This window comes from Protopterus annectens, chromosome 13.part0 (genome assembly GCF_019279795.1).
Source record: "Protopterus annectens isolate FY-2018-M chromosome 13.part0, PAN1.0, whole genome shotgun sequence".
Classification (NCBI taxonomy): Eukaryota; Metazoa; Chordata; order Ceratodontiformes; family Protopteridae; genus Protopterus; species Protopterus annectens.
The window spans coordinates 476,320,764-476,334,208 of record NC_056747.1 but is presented as its reverse complement, the minus strand read 5'-3'; the positions used below and the strand labels follow the sequence as shown (position 1 = coordinate 476,334,208).

Here is a 13,445-nt window from a genome sequence, read left to right as displayed (position 1 = left end):
CTCTTCTGCGTGCTATATATATATATACATATATATATATATATATATATATATATATATCTACATATATATATATATATACACACAAACACATATATATATTTATTTATACATTTTATTCAGCTGCTGTTACTGTAACTGTCTTAGTTGCTCTTCTGCGTGCTATGTGTTCAGTCGCTCTTACTCAGCACTTATTACTGCTTGTTAGTAGCCTTCTAATTTAATGCCTTCTGCACTTGTTTTTTAGTCATTTGTTAATTTAATTGCATTTATTTGAACTGTATTTGCCGTAGTGTTGCTACACACTCAGGTGTGCTGGCCTGCACTACAATTTGAATTGTATTTACTGCCATTTTTGCTGCTTTTCTGTAACAAAAAAAAATCTAAGCTTGTTTCCTGCCTTTCCTGTAACTAGTCAAGTCCAGATACAGACTTGCTGTATCGAGGACTGTTGGTAAGCTTCTGAGCCCCCCAAGCATTTCTGTGTTGGAGGGAAGCCTTCTAGCTTATCAGTGGGAGTGGTAAGCACTAGGTAGCCTATCTACCACGGGAAGAGTGGATTTTGGCCCTGAAATTGCAGTTCATTTGCTGTTTGGGCAGTTTTTACATCTCTTTCTACTTTTTGGTTAAAAGCCCGTTTGCTTGGTCCCTGCCTTTCCTGTAACTAAGTGTAGTCCAGGTACAGATTTGCTGTATCCAGGACAGTTGGGTAAGCTTCTGAGCCCCCCAAGCCCTTCTGTGTTGGAGAGAAGCCTTCTAGCTTATCAGTGGGAGAGGTAAGCACTAGGTCACCTATCTACCACAGGAGGAGTGGTTTCTGGCCCAGAAATTATAGTTTATTGGCCGTTTGGGAAGCTTTTCTATCTCTTTCAACGTTCTGATTTAAAAGTCTGTGTTTGCTTTTGTTTCCTGTCTTTCCTGTTTCTAGTCTAGTCCAGGTACAGATTTGCTGTATCCAGGACTCTTTGTAAGCTTCTTTGTCTCCCCAAGCCTTTCTGTGTTGGAGGGAAGCTTTCTAGCTTATCAGTGGGAGTGGTAAGCATTAGGTAGCCTATCTACCAGAAGAGGATTGTTTCCTGGCCCAGAAATTGTAGCTATTGGCCATTTGGGCAGTTTTTTTTCATCTCTTTCAACGTTCTGGTTTAAAAGCTGCACTTGCACTTGTTTCCCACCTTTCCTGTAACTAGCTACAGAGTTGCTGTATCCAGGGCTGTTGGTAAGCTTCTGAGCCCCACAAGCCTTTCTGTGTTGGAAGAAAGCCTTCTAGCTTATCAGTGGGAGTGATAAGCACTAGGTATAGCCTGTCTACCATGAGAAGAGAGGTTCTTGGCCCAGAAATTGTAGTTTATTGACCATTTGGACAGTTTGTCCGTCTCTTTCAACTTTCTGGTTTAAAAGGCCACATCTGCGCTTGTTTCCCATCTTTCTTGTAACTAACCTACTGGGTAGCACTACAAAGCCTTAAACTGATACAAGCCTTCTAACATAGGAGAGAGACTTTGGAGTGATTAAGTATCATTTTTCTGTACTTTCTTGCAGTACTTAACTGTTTTCCGCCTAAACGCAGATTTTCCAGCGTTTATTGTGATTTAAAAGCTTTTTTTTTTCACATATTGTACTTACTGCCTGTACTTTTAAAACATTTTTTTGTTTAAATAATTTAACTGTTGTAGGCTACACACTAAAGTGCAATAGCCTTTTCTGATAGTTTGTAGTCCTTTAAAGCTGTTTTAAGTGTATTTTTTACTGTTTTTGTCTTATCTTTTCAAAAAAAAAATTCCTTGTTTGTTGCCTTTCTAAGCTAGTATAGTCCAGTTTTCAGGCTATCGCTGAATTCAGGGCTGTGATACTGGTTTCTGAGTTGCCCATACCTTACTTGGATAGAAGGCAGTTTCTCTGTTCACCTATGAGAGAGGGGAGCTTTGAGCAACCTATCTGTCCCTGGAGGAGTGGTTCCAGCCCAGACGTTAGTAGTTTATTGGCCATTTTGGGCTACTTTCTCTTTCATTTCAATACTATAAAAACCGTGTTTGCAGGGTTTTGTGCACCGGGCAGTGCCGGTTAGCTATGGTTAAATTATTCCCGGCTCCACTAAGTCTCCTCTTCAGTTTTTCCCTTGAAACTAGTCAACCTAAGCACTCAAAAAGCATCTTACAGCCCAGCACTTACTCAGACCTAATAGCAAGCACTAATATACCCTGACACTGATTGCCCAGCAGGGCAAGGCTCTTTATTCACTCACTAGGCTGGACAAGCAGATGGTTACTGTTAGCTGCCTGTCGGGAGCCAGAATCCGCCACATAACACAAGCACTCAGGTCACTCTAGAACAAGTACAAATATGACTCTGTCATTGTTCATGTTGGTGTGAATGACCTGAGACGTACCTCCCTGGACTACATGAAAAGAGACATGGAAGAGCTCTCTGATCATGAAGCCCAGGCTGGTATGACCCTGACCCTGAGTAGCATCCTGCCCTCACTAAGAATGATACCTCAGTATAAAGACAAAAATGATCAATTTCAACAATTGGCTGAGCTTCTGGTGTCATTCAAAGGAGATCCAGTGTCTGTCAGCCTGGGACGACATGCTCGACAAGCCACGTTGCTTCACAAGAGATGGCTTGCACCTGTCACCCCTAGGCTTTCGAATACTGGCAAAGGCTCTTGCTGTCCCCGTAGTGCCTTTTTTGGGCAAGGCTCAAAAGTCAAACCCACCTCCGTAAACAGCGCAATTAACAAAAAAACTGAGGGTTATGCTACTCAACGCCAGGAGTTTAAATCCCAAAATGCTCACCCTCGAAGCAATTCTCAGTATGGAGAAAGTCGACATCTGTGCAGTAACTGAAACCTGGTTTAAGGCTCCAGAGAGCACCCCAGCACTTCCGGGCTACAATTCATACCACACGTTTCAGCCACAGAACACGGACCGAAACACAAAAAGGAGGGGGTGTATCCATATTCATCAAGGATACCTACACCTCCAGGTTAATGGCGCAGCATACCACCTCTGAGATTATCCATGTGCAACTAACATCGGGCAAATCTGCATTGCAAATTGTGGCCTGCTACAGATCACCCTCCATGACCCAGGAACACCACTCCACGTTTCTGGAGACACTGGAAAACATGAAGGTCCTACCGAACACCCTGATATTGGGTGATTTCAATTACCCTACCATTCACTGTGAAAACTACTTGAGTACAAATTCCCAGGCCCAGCGCTTCCTGGAATTCATCAACTCAAACGCCCTCGATTAGCTGGTAAACTCCCCTACCAGAGGTGAAAACATATTGGACCTGGTCATCACCAACATGGGCGGCAGGTGTTCCACACCGGAGGTCAACCCGTCACTGGTTAAATCAGACCATAAACTAATCACTCGATGTCCACACCTCATCACCACCCCTAACTAAGGAAACCACAGTAAAAAAACTTTTCTAAAGCAAACTTCACCTTACTAAAGACAGAGGTAAGTTTCACAACCCCCACGCTAAAGGATAACGCTGCCCAAGATGCAGAAACCTTTACAAATGCACTGTATAAGCACCTACAAGGATACATGGATCGTGCCATCCCTAGCAAAACCAAGACTCACTCCTCTAAGAGAAGGAAACCAGTTTGGTGGACCCCTGCATTAAAAAGGCTATACAATAGGAGGAGGAAACTAGTTCAGAAAAAATGCAAATCCCAAGAAGGAAAGACATCCCTGATCAGTATCAGTAAGAAACTAGGGTCCCTCATGAAATCATCCAAGGCTAACTTCGAAAACAAAATAGCCAAGGATTCAAAAGATAACCACAAAGCCTTCTTTAGCTATGTTAAGAAACTAAGTGGCAACTCGCAGATATGCACTGAACTAGTGCAAAATAGCACAAAATTTACTGAACCTACTGATATTGCCAACATCCTGGCAGATAGATTCATTGCAAACTTCACTCCTCTCTCACCTCCAAAAGGGCCCATAACAATACCGGAAAAGTGTAGTGTCCCAAAAATCACAGATGCACAGGCGAAAACAGCCCTTTCAAAAGCCAAAAACACAGCGACAATGGGACCAGATGATGTCAAGGCTGCATCTTGCACGAACTACAGAACGAACTAACCCCCCCACCCCACACCTAGACACACTGTTCAAACTCAGCCTCTCCACAGGCTACGTGCCCATAGAGTGGCGCACGGCAACGGTTATTCCTCTCCACATAGGAGGGGCCACAACTGACCCTGGTAACTATCACCCCATAAGACTGACTAGCTTGGTCTGCAAGGCTATGGAGCACATCATCATGGAACTCATTAACAAAGACATTGGGAACCTCCAAACACTTAACCCGACCCAGTTCGGCTTTAAGGGCAGATCATGCCTACTAAACCTGGTTGACTTCTTCAAGACAGTCACCAAAGCCATAGACGAGGGAAAGGTGGTTCACACAGCCTACCTTGACCTCGCCAAGGCTTTCGACACCATTCCCCACTCGGGTATTACAGAAAAACTCACCAGCCTGAACATAAACCCCTATGTCATGAGATGGGTTGCCAACTGGCTTACAGAGAGAACTCACACAGTAAGAATAGCGGGCACCAGGTCCGACTCTAAACCAGTCACAAGTGGTGTCCCGCAAGGCTCGGTCCTGGGACCCCTACTGTTCTGCATATACTTCTCAGAAGTACAGGCAAATACAGGAGGACTATGGCTAACCAAGTTCGCCGATGACTGCAAACTGGGAGTCATAATTGACTCTCCAGCTGACACGGACATCATCCAGAAGAGCCTTAGTGAGACGGACACCTGGTGTCAAAGTCATGGTTTCAAGCTAAATGCCAAAAAATGCATAGTCATCCCGTTTGGGGAAAAACAAAACACCCACGAATTACCACATAGGTGGCAGCCCCCTTAATACAGAAGAGGTAATAAGAGATCTGGGGACCCAGGTAGATAGTAATCTCTCCTTTGACAATCATATTGCCAAAGTAGTTAGGAAATCCTTCTATGTGGTCCATCTAATTACTAAAGGGTTCGCATCTAGAAATAAAGAGGTTATAGTGCCCTCTACCCGTCACTCATTAGACCCATCATAGAGTACAATGCCCCATTTGGGATGTACCTCACAAGACACTTCCAACAGCCGGAAAGACCACAAAAGTACCTCACCAAGAGGATTACTGGCCTCAAACATATATCCTATGCAGCACGACTGGAAAACCTCCAGCTGTACTCGGTGGCATATCGCTTACTCAGAGGTGATCTCTGTCTGACTTACAAAGCCATGTCCAACTCAGAATTGATGGACATGCTCCACCTAAAGAAATCCAAGTCACTGCGAGCCACGTGCTCTAGTGAGCTAAACCTCACCACAACAATAAATAGAACATGCTGGAGGGATAGATTCCTGTCACAGAGACTCCCCATGCTTTGGAACCGAATTCCAAATTACATCAGGCAGAGCCCCTCACTAACACTCTTCAAGAGAAACCTTGACGAGTGGATGGGTAACAGAAAATACACCCCTGGGATCACTTCATTGGCTCTGCTTGACAGAGGATCAGTTAATTGATCAATGGGGCAGTGAAAGCAGACACACTCTGGCTAGGCTTATAAATGCCCTCGGGCAGATAGCCTAGTACCTACCTATAAACCTATTCCGGGATTCTGCTAGGAGCATTTGAGGTTCTACATACAGTGTAAGAAAGGTGACAAACATAAGGAGCAATATTAGTAGAATATTCATCATTAGATCACTGCTGCAGTACCCTTTGCTGTATGGATTATATCCTGCCTAGTATTTGTCAGATGGCCAACTTCAAAAGCTTAAAGGTACCTTTTGTGTGCCCAGACAGTTTGAACATTGCTGTAAACAATCAGCAGTCTGAGTGCCAGGCCCTTCAGAGCTTTCATACTGCCAAAGACTGTTCATTCCTCTTGTGGGATTTTAAGGATGGAGGGTCAGGTAACATTTTCTCAGTTGCTGGGCAGATGCATTCCATTTGGGAAAAATGTTCCACAATTAATTTTATGATTATAACAATATTTTCTTGACCAGAACGGTTTATTTGTTCTAGGAATTACAGTTTTTTGACTGCTATGTAACTTTCCTGTCAATAAAAATGTGGTTCTTTTTATTTCTTTTACGGTGAATTTGTATTTTTCTAAGATTTACCCTTGATAAAAACTTTTTTTTGTGGGCTTGGGTAAGTGTATGTCTGTTGCAGTGTTTTTTTTTTCTGGTGAATACAGTACTTTTTTTTTTTTTTTTTTTTTGATACTTGCCATTTGTATTTTGATACTTGCCACTTGTTACTGACTGCTGCTGTCATTATCCAGGCCTCTTTCTTGGTTTACTGTGGAGCAACTTACTGTTTCCTATGTTCTTCCTTCATCCGTCCACAAGAAGAAGAAAATTTCTAGACAGCCTTTGTCTCTTCAGAAGGCTAATGCTTTGCCTCAGCTACATATGGATGATCCTGCAGTGGCCATTTCTGGTTGCACAGGCAACTCATCATCTTCCTTGGTTTCCGTTGATGTAGCCCCTTCAGCTACCAGGGACTGGGGATTAGACATGTCCTCTATGGTTGTTGGGGTGCCCTTGTTGGGCATGGGAGAACCACTCCTATCTTGGAGGAAGGAGCAGGGAATGTTCTTTTTAGCTACACTAGGATTCCTGTTCCCCAGGGTAATGTCCCTGACATAAATAAGTCATTGTGCTTCTGTGGAGATTTTCAGGAGGAAATAGAATTTCTCAGGTCCTCATTTCTTAATAGAGGTTATCCACCTGGTTTGTTTCAGAGTATACTCAATGAGATCCTAACCAAGAGAGATAGATGCTTCCCAGCACTATTAAGCACAGGATCACCATTTCCTAGAGCCCAGGACAAAGAACACCAGACCAATTCCAGGAGTTTTGTTTATACTTACGCAGCTGATGCTGGGTACATAGAAAGAACCATGAAGTTCTTTTGGCCCGTGGTCACTTCACATGAGGAATTTGGCAGCTTTTTTCCTCCTAACATTTCCTTCACTAGAAAAAGGAATACGAACTTGAAGGGCATTTTCGAGTATAGCACAAGGAGTAGTTCAGAACACTTTGGTTGCCAGAAAAGGAAGGGCACATTTAAATGTGGTAGATGTCATCAATGCCCTTTTATTGCTAACACCCACAAGTTTTATGTTTCAGCCCGTAACATCACACTAACAGCCAGTGAACACTACTCTTGTTACTCGACAGGGGTGGTATACTTAGGTTTCTGCGAGGGATGCACAGCTTTCTACGTGGGAAAAACAGAAAGGGCATTGAAACGTAGGATATACGAACATGTCTATGACATCAAAAACAAGAATGACACCAATGCTTTTGTTAGACACTCTGCAGTATGTCCTAGTATGTCTATCCAGTTTTTTGTCCTTGAGAAAGTCATTCAAGATCAGAGGGGAGGGGATTGGGAAACTGCATTGGCCTCAAGAGAACTCTTCTGGCAATTAAGATTGAATGCAACAAAAGCCCCAGGTTTGAATGATAGTATAAGCTTAGCAAGCATTCTGAAAGCTAGAAGTTATGCACTTTGATCTTTGCAGTGGTCCCAAGTATGTTGGATGACCTACTTTTTCTCACCTTTCGAGGTTGTTTTCTCCCCCCCCCCCTCCTTCTGGTGGGATTGTTTGCTATGGTGACCAAACCTTGTTGTTTTGCACTTCTCTTTTCCCTTTCACACTTTTATTACATTAGTACCTGTTATTGGTTTGGGACAAGGGGGTTTTGGGTTGTTTTACATTTGTAATTGATTTCTTTCTTTAAAGTAGCTGGGACAGGGTCACACACCTGGTATTGAGTTCAATTCTTCTATAAATAACATAAGGAAGTTGCATACTTTGATGTTCACTTTTGACATCACCTCAGTACTGATTTTGTCCAAATGCACTGTGAAATGTTAAATTAATTTTGGATTCTTAGATATTTGTATTCATACGAATTAATTATATGCACCCAATCTCTTACATTTAATGTATTTTGTCATTTTTACAATTTGTTTTTAAAGAACTGCAATGATGTTTAGTTAAACTTATTTTAAATGTATTTTTAATCAATTTTTAAATGCCAGGCTAATTGAATTATTTAATGTCATTAATTAATTAACCTATGGGCATTACTCAAGCACTTTATATGGAGTCCAAGTAATCATTATTTTTTACACTTGAAAAAGCCTGGTAAGACCAGGCGAAAGCGCTTGTGTTGTGGATTTTGTTAATAAATTTCTTCGTTTTGGATTCACCTTGGCTCCGTTTTTTTGCATCTTCGTACTTGGAGTAGCTGAACTTGCTAGCAGTTAGAATTTGGAATTCATCTTCAGCAGTTTGACAGCGTTTATCCGAGGAATTCATTTCTGCAGTTTATTTATTGGTTTGTGAGTTTTGTGTACGTTTCCTGTTCCCCAGGGTAATGTCCCTGACATAAATAAGTCATTGTGCTTCTGTGGAGATTCCTGTCAAAAAGACAAAATGTTAAACATTTATCCTTTTCTGTCAATGCTACTTTTGACAGGGAAGATTTATTGGGCTTAGATCAGGGCTTAGTTCATCGTTCTGGATTTACTAGTAAGAGAAAAGGTAATTCTTCATTTTCTGTAGATTCCTAATGTGATGATCAGGGAAGTGATTGTGAGGGGACAGATTCTGTTCATTCTCCTCAGGCAATTGATTCTGCTTCTTACAAGTATTTCTTCTGATTTTCCCATGGATTAATTTTCCTTTTCTGAAGCCTTATCTGTATGAACCATTTGTTTCAGTGCGAACACAATGACATTCCAGTTTTTTTTTAAAATATGATGAATTACATACAGCTGAAGATTCCTCAACCAACTCCTGCTCCTTTTCTAGCCTTGGAGGATTTTTTTTTTATTAAAGCCTGCATCCATGCCTGACAGCAAGCCTGCAACCCTAAAAAGGCAGACTGCATAAATGTCCTCAGTCTTACAAATTCTTTTCTAATCCCACATCTGACCCTGCAGAGATTTCCTTATTGAACCCATCTGTAGCTAAATACTTAGTCAATTTTATCCATCCCCCATAAAGATGAGAAAGCATTTGATGGATTTTTGGAGAGAGTATATACTTCTGCTGCTTTTATTTTTAGATTTCTTAATTGTCAAATGTAAATGTTACAATCTTTACTTGCCCCTTTTGAAAATATCAGGACCATTACTGCCACTTTTCCTTCTTCTGAAGGCATAGCTTCTCTTAATACACTTCTTGATTATGTTTTTAAAGTGAACATACAATGTTCTTCATATTGATCACTGCTGCAGTAGCCTTAGCTATATGACTTACATCCTGCCAATACTACCCTCTCTGCAGATTAGGCATGGTAACTTGAAATATACCAGTTCAGCACAATCTCACTCCACGTCTTTCATTCTTGTCAGAAAAAAAATCATTGTGGCAGACAAGCTGATCTGGACTAGGACGGACCATCACAAATCGAAAATGAATCAAGGGATTTTCCAAGATTTGATCCAGCTGGGGATAGCACTTCGTATCAATGTATTCACCTCCATTTATAACAAACAGTTGGCAAAATTCAGCTTCCTGGCTCCTTGCAAGCAAGTCTGGAAAACAGATATATTTTTATTTCCTAGGATAGGAATGTCCTTGTATACATTTCTACCCTTTCCAATAATATCCAGGGTCATTCTGAAGATTCAAGAGGACTCTTCAAAGATCCTTGTGATGACTCCCTTCTGGCTTGCACAACAATGAATCTGATGTTGTCCTCTTCATTCCTCCTCATGATTGGGTCTCTGATCTGATCCTCGAATCCAGCTTGGCCACATTTTCCAGACTTGGATCCGACTCTTAGGCTCCTCCCTGTTGCCCATAATGCACTACACCCAACCCAGCCCCTCAGATCTCGTTTGCCACATCAGCAGTCGGACGCGGATCTGTGCACTCAAGCAGTTTGGATAGCATGGATAGCGAAGTACAAAAAAATACTTTACTTTTCCTTGTGCTAGGTTATTTCTTAACTCCTCCCTCATTGTCTTTATCTGGTAGTAGGACTTTAGTTGTAGTTGTGTGTGTGTGTGTGTGGATTACCAACAGACCATTGTCTGTAGTGGTATTAAGATATGTTTCCCTTAATGTTTAACTTGTAAAAATAAAAAAAAAAGTTATAGCGATCTTTTAGTGCTCCATTGTGTGTTGTGTGTGTGTCTATTGTTATTGGCAGACTTTAGGGCCAGGTTAATCTTATTTGGAATTATGTCCGCCAAACCTTCCCTGGGTTTCAAGCATTGCACTTCTTGTGGACACAAGATCCCCAACCAAGATGCCCACAAGGTCTATTGTTTAGGTGCTGATCACCTTAAAGCCTCTTGCGAGGTCTGTGCATTTTTTAACCTGTGTGCCCTCAAGGATAGGTACAATAAACTTGTATTAAGGGGTTTTCTTCCTTCTTCAACTTCTGAGGCTCAGATTCCCTCCGTGGCTTTGTCATCTTCTTCCAAAGAGGAGGTCTCCCTCTGGCTCCCCAAGATACCTCCTTCCTCTTCGTCTCTGGTTTTGGATCCTATGGCTCTGGATGTAAGAGCTCGGAGTAAGTCCCCAAGCCAGTTAGGGAACTCCCTTTTGCCCAAGTCGAAGAACTCCAGATCTCTCTCATCAGATTCTTCCAGGTCCGAGGTAGATGTGAACAGGATGATGAAGAAGTTCCTCAAGGGTCAGATTCAGATGGGGGAAGTGCCGGCTACATCCTCTACTGGATCCGTGTGTTGTCCGGGCCATACCATCAGAAGTCCTCCAATCCAACCCTCGGCTTTGGAGTTACAGGTGTCGGGACTCCCGAGAGTGTCAGCCTTGGTGCCAGGTAAGCTACCTCCCTCGATTCTGATGGTGCCCCTGATCAGCCCTGATCTGAAGTAGTTACTTCATTTGTTCTGCAACTTGTGGGTCTCGGATCCGACCGCCAGCTTTCCAAGCTTCAAGATCCGAGCTCCTAGCTCCTACCCTCTACCGACAATCCCCTGTCACCACCACACTACCTCAGATCGTTTTTGCCGCGGCTTGAATCACAAGCATCTTGAGAAGAGCTCCTGAGCTTAGACAGGGAAGTGAATCTTTTTTTCAAGAGATTTTCTTAAAACTTTAATAAGTTAAAAAGAAGAGTATTGAGAGTGTTTCTCTGCCCTTTTTTGTTTTCAGGATTGCATTTTATTCAGTTAAACCTTCCCATAGGTGTTTGGGCGTTTGAGTGTGTATGTGTCAGAAAAATGGCCGAAGGCCATAAAGCTATTTTTTCAAAGTGCACTGGGTGTGGCCATAAGCTTTCCCCAGCTGATGGCCACACTCAGTGTGTTATATGCCTGGGGGTTGCCCATTTGTCTTCAGACTGCCAGGTTTGCGCAGCCTTCAACCCCCGGGCTGTGAGGGACAGGAGGAACAGGCTTATTCTGGCGGGATTGCTTCCCCCGGAGGAGGCCTCTTCCTCCTCTCCCTCCAAGATGCAGGCTGCCCAGGTAGCTTCGGCACCCCTGATTCCCTCAACTCAGGCTGGGACTCAACCTCCCACTACTGCCTTGAGTACGAGGGAAGTTCAGTCTTCTCCTTCTAGGGAGAAGCACAGGGAGAAGCACAGACACAAGAGGCAAGCCGAGCCTCATCCCTCGGCTCCGCCTTCAAAAATTGTTAAATCGCCTCCGAGGGTGTCCGGACCTTCTCCTTCTCGGCTCCGATCTCCTTCCTTCTCACCGGAGCTGGAGGAGGAGCTCCTATCACCCTCAAGGTCGTCGAGGCGGCCCGCCTCAACGACCTCCTCTAGATTTACTAGGTCTCTCTCCGACGCCAATATGGATAGGATGATGTGTCGGTTTTTGCAGACCCAAATGCAGATGGGGGTGCTCCTGCCCCCCCCCCCTCCACAGGGGGGGAGTGCAGCTTCAATATTTGCCCCGATTTCTCCTTCTTAAACCCGGGTTTTGGAGTCTTCGGATCCAGGCCCTTTCGGAGCCGGGGTTTTGTCGGCGCCGGTGGCCCAAGCCTTCTCGACACCAACCATACCCTCGAGTATCTTGGGGCCGTGGGCCAGGTGTCGGATCCATGTGAGCGGGTGCATCTTCGGCACCGCCTATGTTGGAGAGCACCTCCCTTTCGGATCCGATGGCTTCGGCTCCGACCCCGATCCCTATCTCGGAGCCGAGGAGACTGCTCTCGGGGCCGGAAGAGAGTAGTTCTCCCTCGGCGTTCGAGGTAGTGGAGAGGGTACTGTCGAGGTCTTCCAGGTCCCCGACTCGGGCTTTGGATCCCTCTGCTCCCTCACTGCATACGGGTCTAACTTCCATCATCCTTCCATTGGGACAGCCTGCTCAGACCCTCCAGTTGGTTCCCTCGGAGGAACAAGAGGCCGTTGACGAGCCCTCTTCTGATAGTCCCACAGAGGAGGTGCCTCGTAAACAGACGTGTAAAAGGAGGCACATGGACTCCCCCGGATCCGTCACCACAGATACGGACTTAGAGGAAAGGGAAGGTTCCCCAAGGTCACCCCCCAAGGATGTCTCCTTTGGAGACATCATGGAAATGTTGCGTATTAGGGGGGAGTGGTCTGCCCAAAAGCCTTCCTCGGATGAGTCCGTATTTCTGGAGGCGTTTGAAGCGGGCCCATCTACCTCCTGGGTGTCCCCACCGGCAGATCCCCTGGTAGATCTCCTGACTACCAGGGCTTGGCAGGAACCTGACACCATGGAGCCTATCCCACACCGACCGGATAAAATCCTTAGCCCCCCTTCAGACAGGCAGGCTTGGGCCAAAGGGTCTCCAGTTGATGCCATGTTGGTGGCTGCTGCCACTAAGAGAACTCTCCCAGGAGAGCTCCACGGTCCACCCGCCGGACAAGGAGTCCCAGGCGCTGGACTGTATAGGGAAGCGGACCTTTGCTTCAGCAACCTTCTCCGTGAGGGCGCTGAATTATATGGCTCATGTCATCAGGCTGCAACGGGATTTGATCAAGGAATACACTGCAGCTCCACCTGAGTCCATGTCGGTCGAGGACAAAACCGTGTTCTCGACACGTATGGCCACTCTCAAGTCCATTTCAAATACGTCCATGCGGCTACTGTCTTATGCTACGGAGGGAGCCGCAATGGCCAGCGGGGCAGGTGTTGTCTTGAGACGTCACGCCTGGCTCCGTCTTTGTAATTTTGCAGAACCTTTCAAGGCGTCCTTCGGGAACGCACCCTTTGACGGCTCTTCGCTTTTTGGCAAGACCGTACGCGATACACTAGTCCAAAGCGAGAAGGACGGGAAGACGCTGTCTGCCGGAGTCCGCTTCTCGAGCCCCCAATGTTCCTTCTCAAGGAATCAGAGGGAGCAAAAGAAGCTGTGGTTCCGCAAGTCTCAGCAATCCTATCCAGCTTCAGACTCCGCACCCTCCAGAGGCAGAGGAGGATAGGGTGGACGCCGGCCTA

At 44.7% G+C, this 13,445-nt stretch overlaps 1 protein-coding gene across 1 annotated transcript in view; it reads left to right on the top strand.

Annotated features, from left to right (window-relative positions):
• LOC122787919 (heat shock factor protein 5-like) overlaps positions 1-13,445 on the top strand; it is a 683,173-nt gene that overhangs the window by 445,192 nt on the left and 224,536 nt on the right. The window lies entirely within an intron of this gene.